The sequence below is a fragment of the Coenobita brevimanus genome, chromosome 45, assembly GCF_032717465.1.
Source record: "Coenobita brevimanus isolate Jiangsu-jjx chromosome 45, ASM3271746v2, whole genome shotgun sequence".
In the NCBI taxonomy this organism is placed as follows: domain Eukaryota; kingdom Metazoa; phylum Arthropoda; class Malacostraca; order Decapoda; family Coenobitidae; genus Coenobita; species Coenobita brevimanus.
This window is the reverse complement of record NC_136998.1, coordinates 36,306,152-36,313,651: the sequence shown is the minus strand read 5'-3', so window position 1 is coordinate 36,313,651 and position 7,500 is coordinate 36,306,152.

Genomic DNA, 7,500 nt, shown 5'->3' with positions numbered 1-7,500 from the left:
GGAAAGGCCGCCTGCGGCGATTTTTCTGCCAAAATATTGCAGAGTTAATCTTGTCTTAAGCAAACTGCGCCACTATGGTGTTCGCCTGTGACAAGATGAGCTTTAGAATGCATGCTTTCCTTCGAATAATAATGTACGTAACATTATGGTATCTTAGTGTTACAGTCTTTTGCTTATTTTTATTTTATTTTTTCGATAACATATGCTGTTCTTGCTTACATTAAAATATACGATTTGTGTGTGTGTGTGTGTGTGTGTGTGTGTGTGTGTGTGTGTGTGTGTGTGTGTGTCAAAAAAGGACCATATGAATAATTCACTGCCATACATTTAAATAACAGATATCATGAGTATTTCAAGTGGAATTCCCTCTGACTTAAGACGAACAATTACAGGTATAAGGCAAACATCTACAGGCATAAGGAAAGGTAAATGGTCGGGCAATCGTGTAAAAATTGTTCGAGCATCTGATGCGCCTATATTATGCGTTTGAATGGAAGCCTTTACCACTGTTATCAGATCAGTTGCCGTGACCTATCTGTGTAAACGTCCGCGAATTTTCTGTACTAAGCCAAACGCAAAATAGGTACTGACATTCCGACCCCCTGCTGGAGACGCCTTGTTTTGCTGGCGAATGAGAAATGCCATCATGCCGGGAGGTAATTGCGTTATCCCAACCCCGTTACTCCCCCACACTGCACCAGAAGATGGACATGAATTGAGCGGGAGTGGGGAAATGAATATGAGGGGGAAATGAATGTAACACGAAATGGAGGTGGCTAAGGAGCTGAAGGTGGGGGGAAATGAATGAGACACGGAATGAAAGTGACTGATGAGGTAGATGTGAGGGGGAAATGAATGTGACAGAATGAGAGTGACAGAGGAAGTGGAGGTGAGAGGGAAACGAATGTGACACGAAAATGAGTGGGGAGCTGGATGTGAGGAGGAAATGAATGCGGCAGAGTATGAAAGTGAATAGCTGTGGGCAAATATCTTCAGATAAAGGCACATTCACCGTGCATGCCAATTCCAAAGACACACAGGTATTAATGAATGCATAGTGTGTGTGTGTGTGTGTGTGTGTGTGTGTGTGTGTGTGTGTGTGTGTGTGTGTGTGTGTGTGTGTGTGTGTGTGTGTGTGTGTGTGTGTGTGTGTGTGTGTGTGTGTGTGGAAAAGGCACAAGAATAATACGGTAGAAAAGGTGAGGTTCATACAGTAATACAATTTAAGAAAACTTTTAAAACTCGGCATCTGATATGTAAATAGTATAAGGTTGTTCTGTTGGAAGGCTACATAAACTTTACTAACTTTAATACAACACTGACAACACGAAGCCTCAGGGGAGCAGTCACAGTTTTTCCTCATGAAAGTCAAACTGCTACGGGAAGACACTGGGGCTACAAAGAATACACACACACACACACACACACACACACACACATATATATATATGTATATATATATATATATATATATATATATATATATATATATATATATATATATATATAGATAGATAGATAGATAGATAGATAGATAGATAGATAGATAGATAGATATCCTTTCACTAGCGTATTTAATGCAGTGCCGACATATCTAAAAATTTCGTATTGAAGACTATACCAGATATGAATTAATTTCATTTGTAAAGAGAGTGTATGTGAGTGAGGTGGAGGAGGGAGGGGAAGAGGGAGGGGTAGACCGAGGATGACATGGAGGGATGGAGTAGACAGGTATACTGTATAAGAGAGGGGTGTGTAATTTGAGGGAAGTGCAGCGAAGTGGCAGGGGACAGTGCGACAGGGAGGCGATTTATTTGTGGCCACCTCTTACGAAGGTTACGATGTCTGGCTACGGACAATTAGACAAAAATCTCAGTATAACAAAGACCATTAAACTGTATTGCGTGCTGAGAGTGTTCTTGATAATTAAGGTTTTACCTAGAGGACGCCTTCGTTTTTCTTTTTTTTTTTTTTTTACTGCTCTCGCTACCTTTCCAGACGACTTTTTCTGCTTAGGAGAGATTTTTCGAGCAGGGGCGATTGAACAGTCTCCATTAACTCCATCAGCACGAAACGTCTTTCCTGATCCGTATAAAATTTTCTGAAAGTAGCAAAAACAAACAATAATTAGACGTCATCGTGTTGCAGAGGTTAAGGCCAAACTGTGTCAAGCTAACGACGATATGAAATTTAAAAACATTTGTAAGGTGAAGAAAAACAATTTGACGATTCCTGTTATGTAAAAGTACGAGGGTTGTAACTGAATAAAAGCAAGATGAAAACTGAGGCAAAGGTAATAGGAAGGAAGAGGAAGAATGGAGATGCAAAAAGGGAAGTTAAACATTGCAGAGATGAGAGATGGAAGAGGCAGAACGAAAGGAATGAGATGGGATGGAGGGAAAGAACAGAGGGAAGGGGGAGACAAAAAAAAAAAGGGGGGAGGGGCAAAAAAAAAAAAAAAAGCAAAAAATAGGACAGAAGGAAGAGAAGGAGGGTCAGGAAAGAGAAAGGGAAAGAATGAAAAGGCAAAAGGTAATGAAAAAGATAATAGACACATTTGATATCCGCACCCAGTTCAACCGGATCCACCATTCTAGAACATCGCAAAAGGTGTCTATTAACTATTAACACACACCTTAAATATACCTCAAACACACTCAAGATGGACGCGCACACACACACACACACACACACACACACACACACACACACACACACACACACACACACACACACACACAAACTCTACGGTTATAACTTGCCAAATTATTCTTCTAAAACATAGTTACCTGGCGAGTGACACAGTTAAGGAGAAACACTGGATTTGGCTGCCCATGTGAGTGACGTAAAACAAAGAAAGAAAGAAAATAGAAAACAGAAAAGGGAGACACAGACGGCAAAGAAAGACAAAAGGAAAAGCGAAAGAGGGAAGCAAAAGAAGGGAATAGGAGAGAAGTGAGCGACAATCAACTGGAGAAAAGAAAAATGTGGGAAGGATATAGAGAACAAAATAAAACATTGGGAGAAAGAGAATAAAAAGTTTCTACTAAGAGAGATTTAATACAGTACGAGGAGCGACGTGGATTGGACAGGATGAAGCCGAAAATGAATGATTGATTGGGGTGCCGTGGCTTTAGAGGAGAGAGAGAGAGAGAGAGAGAGAGAGAGAGAGAGAGAGAGAGAGAGAGAGAGAGAGAGAGAGAGAGAGGCATTATGTGGAGTCACGTCTGATCATTATGCCTTACCTGCAAGAACGCGTCAACCCCACAAACGTGACTTCGCATACAGATTCCCTCCCCCCACTGAATTCCTCCTTCCCCCCTATTCCGCTTACTATGACCTGGATTAGCCTGATCTTGCATTATAATAACCTGTCTGTCATTATCTGAAGTTGAATACATTGCGTCACTGAAATTCCAACTCCCTCAGTATGATATCCATATTTATATTTCATTCTCTCCAACATCAAACTGTTTTTCTCACCATAACATTCTCTCCAACATCAAACTGTTTTTCTCACCATAACATTCTCATCAACATCAAACTGTTTTTCTCACCATAACATTCTCTTCAACATCAAACTGTTTTTCTCACCATAACATTCTCTCCAACATCAAACTGTTTTTCTCACCATAATATTCTCATCAACATCAAACTGTTTTTCTCACCATAACATTCTCTTCAACATCAAACTGTTTTTCTCACCATAACATTCTCTCCAACATCAAACTGTTTTTCTACCATAATATTCTCTCCAACATCAAACTGTTTTTCTCACTATAACATTCTCATCAACATCAAACTGTTTTTCTCACCATAACATTCTCTCCAACATCAAACTGTTTTTTTCACCATAATATTCTCTCCAACATCAAACTGTTTTTCTCACCATAATATTCTCTCCAACATCAAACTGTTTTTCTCACCATAATATTCTCTCCAACATCAAACTGTTCTTCTCACCATAATATTCTCTCCAACATCAAACTGTTCTTCTCACCATAACATTCTCTCCAACATCAAACTGTTTTTCTCACCATAATATTCTCTCCAACATCAAACTGTTCTTCTCACCATAATATTCTCTCCAACATCAAACTGTTTTTCTCACCATAACATTCTCTCCAACATCAAACTGTTTTTCTCACCATAACATTCTCTCCAACATCAAACTGTTTTTCTCACCATAATATTCTCTCCAACATCAAACTGTTCTTCTCACCATAACATTCTCTCCAACATCAAACTGTTTTTCTCACCATAACATTCTCTCCAACATCAAACTGTTTTTCTCACCATAACATTCTCTCCAACATCAGACTGTTTTTCTCACCATAACATTCTCTCCAACATCAAACTGTTTTTCTCACCATAATATTCTCTCCAACATCAGACTGTTCTTCTCACCATAACATTCTCTCCAACATCAAACTGTTCTTCTCACCATAACATTCTCTCCAACATCAAACAGTTTTTCTCAACATAACATATAACCTCTGTAGCTAAGATAGTGGAAATAATCTTAACTATCCCCTTGAGGATCACAACCGTTGTACTTAATTCTTGCTAACATTATACTCGTTTTGCTCTAACTTGGACTAATATCGCTATCTCTTCATCTTCAATGCCAAGTTATAAAGACAGCTTAACACTAGAATATGATGCTAGTAACGAAGAAGTGCTATGGAAAGAATGTGAAGCCATAAATGTGAAAGGCCTGTAGAAGATATTGTTTATTTATTTATTAAGCTTCGGACACCACCCCTCGTCTCGATTGACCCTCAGTACGATAACGACTTCTGAGTTGCGTTTTTTGCTCCCGACATGCGATTTTATTTCCTTAGGACAAACCTCTCATAGTGAAGGAACAACACAGTGAAATGAAAGTGCACCCTGTCGTGGAAAATAGTCTAACCACTCGCTTCATCCTGACATTTTGCGACCTGACCTGATCTAGTCTTTTACACGACCCGAACTATCACTATCAATAACTCGTGGAAAGTTGCCTTTGGCCACGCGCTCTAACCTGATCTACAGTACTGCGACCTGACCCAGTCTTTGACATGACCCGACCTATGACCTGACCTACTCATCCATGACATGGTAAAGTACATTATAACCTTTGGCTCCACTCTGACCTACTGCCACCAGATCTCATCTCACCTGACGTATCATGTCACTCAACCTATCAATAATTCTGCAAATAACCTGACTTATCATGTCACCCAGCCTATCAGTAATTCTGCCAGTAACATAATCTGATTTAACTCATCCAGGTCCATCACGATTCCAAGCTATGAATCTCTCTCTCTCTCTCTCTTTTTATCTGTGTGTGTGTATCTATCTATCTATCTATCTATCTATCTTTATTTATATTTATATAAATATTTATATTTATAAATATACACCGCCTGCCTCTGCATCCCGTGAGGAGTGACCCCGACAAAAGGGCAAACAGACATTTGTGTCCCTAATCGCCCGGAACACTCCACCATCTTTTCATATAGTATGACCCTGTCTATCAACAACTGAACCAATACTAAAACCTGCTGTATAACACCCAGAATTATTACTGCAAATGTCCTGTTGTAACTTCACCCTATCTGTCACACGACCCTGACTAGCAACAATTGGAACTGTTACGTAACTTGACCTACCATTTCTCTGACCAGTTAACCTGACCCCACATGGATCAAAGCTTTAGATATCTCAGCCAAACATAACACTCTATTACCTCCACCCCATTCACGAACCTTAACCTGTTATAACTTCACTTGACATATGTTTTAATTTTTCTGACCTAATCCAGCACTGCGTGGCTTTCCTGATCTAATCTTATCTATCCTGACCTCTTATGATCCCTATTTGTCCTCACTTGACCCGAGAAAATAGGCTTAACGCAGATCCAAGTATTTTTCTGGAGAGCGTGGCGTGGGAGGAGATCATGTTATGTTCCCAAAATCAAATAAGAGGAATCCATGGGTGTAGGGAAGAGCGGAAGGGGAGAGGAGGGAGGGAGGGAGGGAAAGGAGGGGAGAGAGGGAGAGCAGATGGAGGAGGGAAAAGTGGGGGAGCTGATGGAGGAGAGAAGGAGAGGAGGGGGGAGAAAGAGAGGAGGGGAGAGAAGGAGAAGGGACGAGAGGGGCTAGAGGAAATTGGGCTGGTGGGAGGGACTGAAGCAAAGAGGGGGATGGAAGGGATTAAAGGGAGTGGGGAGGGAAGAACGGAAGGAGAGAGGGAGGAAAATTAAGGGAGGAAGAATAAAAGGGAGATTTTAATATTGAAAAAAATAAAAATCCTTTATTCGATTAATAATATTATTTTTTATTTTAGCATTTAACATTTTTCTCTCGGGCAAAATTGGTAGCCACGACTTTTTTAACAACTTATCCTATTTATTATCTTCAGTGAATTAATTACATGAATGCCAGCAAACTGTAATATCAGGGTTGTCACTTAAAACATGAAAATTTCCACCTATATTTGTCTTTTGATGACATTTTAAAAGAAAAAAATGTATGTGAAAAGATCAAGTTAATTTTTTACGTCAACTCTGACCAGAAGAGAAAATTCAAGAAAATAAATGAAAAAATGCAAGACGACAAGAGGCAAGGGAATGGAATATAAAAGTAAGCGGAAAAAATGGATGATACAAGAGCAGCGATGGAAGCCGGGGATATCGGTGGGAAAAATGTGTGTGGAAAAAAAAAAAAAACACTAGAAAGAAAACGAAGGAAAAAAGGTAAATATGAAAACTAAAAAAGGGCAACAACTAAATGAACACAATGAGCTTCTACGAAAAAAAATATCGAAAAATGAAAACTATCGAAAGACAGCTGAAAAAAATAACCAGAAAAAAAAAAAGAAAGAAAGAAAAGGAAAAAAGAAGCAAGTTTATTATAAGGTCAGATTAAGAATTCTACAAAGTGAGAAGTAAATGGATTCTTAAAAAAAAAAAAGCATAGGCCAAGAAAAGGCCGACGAAAACAGAACCAAATGAAAGAAAAGCATTCGGGAGCCGAATGCTAATCGCGCGCCAGAATATGATGTCGGCCAGGTCCAAGACTTAGGCCATATCTTGATACCCTAAAGGTTTCATGTTGATAGATCAGGCCGTTCATGAGATATAATGGTGCTAAAGGCGAGCGATAAAAACTAGTTGACATTTGGCAACTATTTTGATGACCTTGACCTTTACCGCGGGTGCCCATTTTCAAACTCGTCCAAGTTTTTGGACATATCTTGATACCCTGAAGGTTTCATGTTGATAGCTCAAGCCGTTCATGAGATATAACGGGAACAGATACACACACGCACACACACACACACACACACACACACACACACACACACACACACACACACACACACACACACACAGAGGCAGGCAAAAATATTATCGCTCCGCCTTCTAAAGGGAGGCGATAAAAATTCAACAATGAAACGCATGCAACTCGAGCTGTGTACGCAAAGCGCCGCTTGGTATGCCTCCGCCAAACC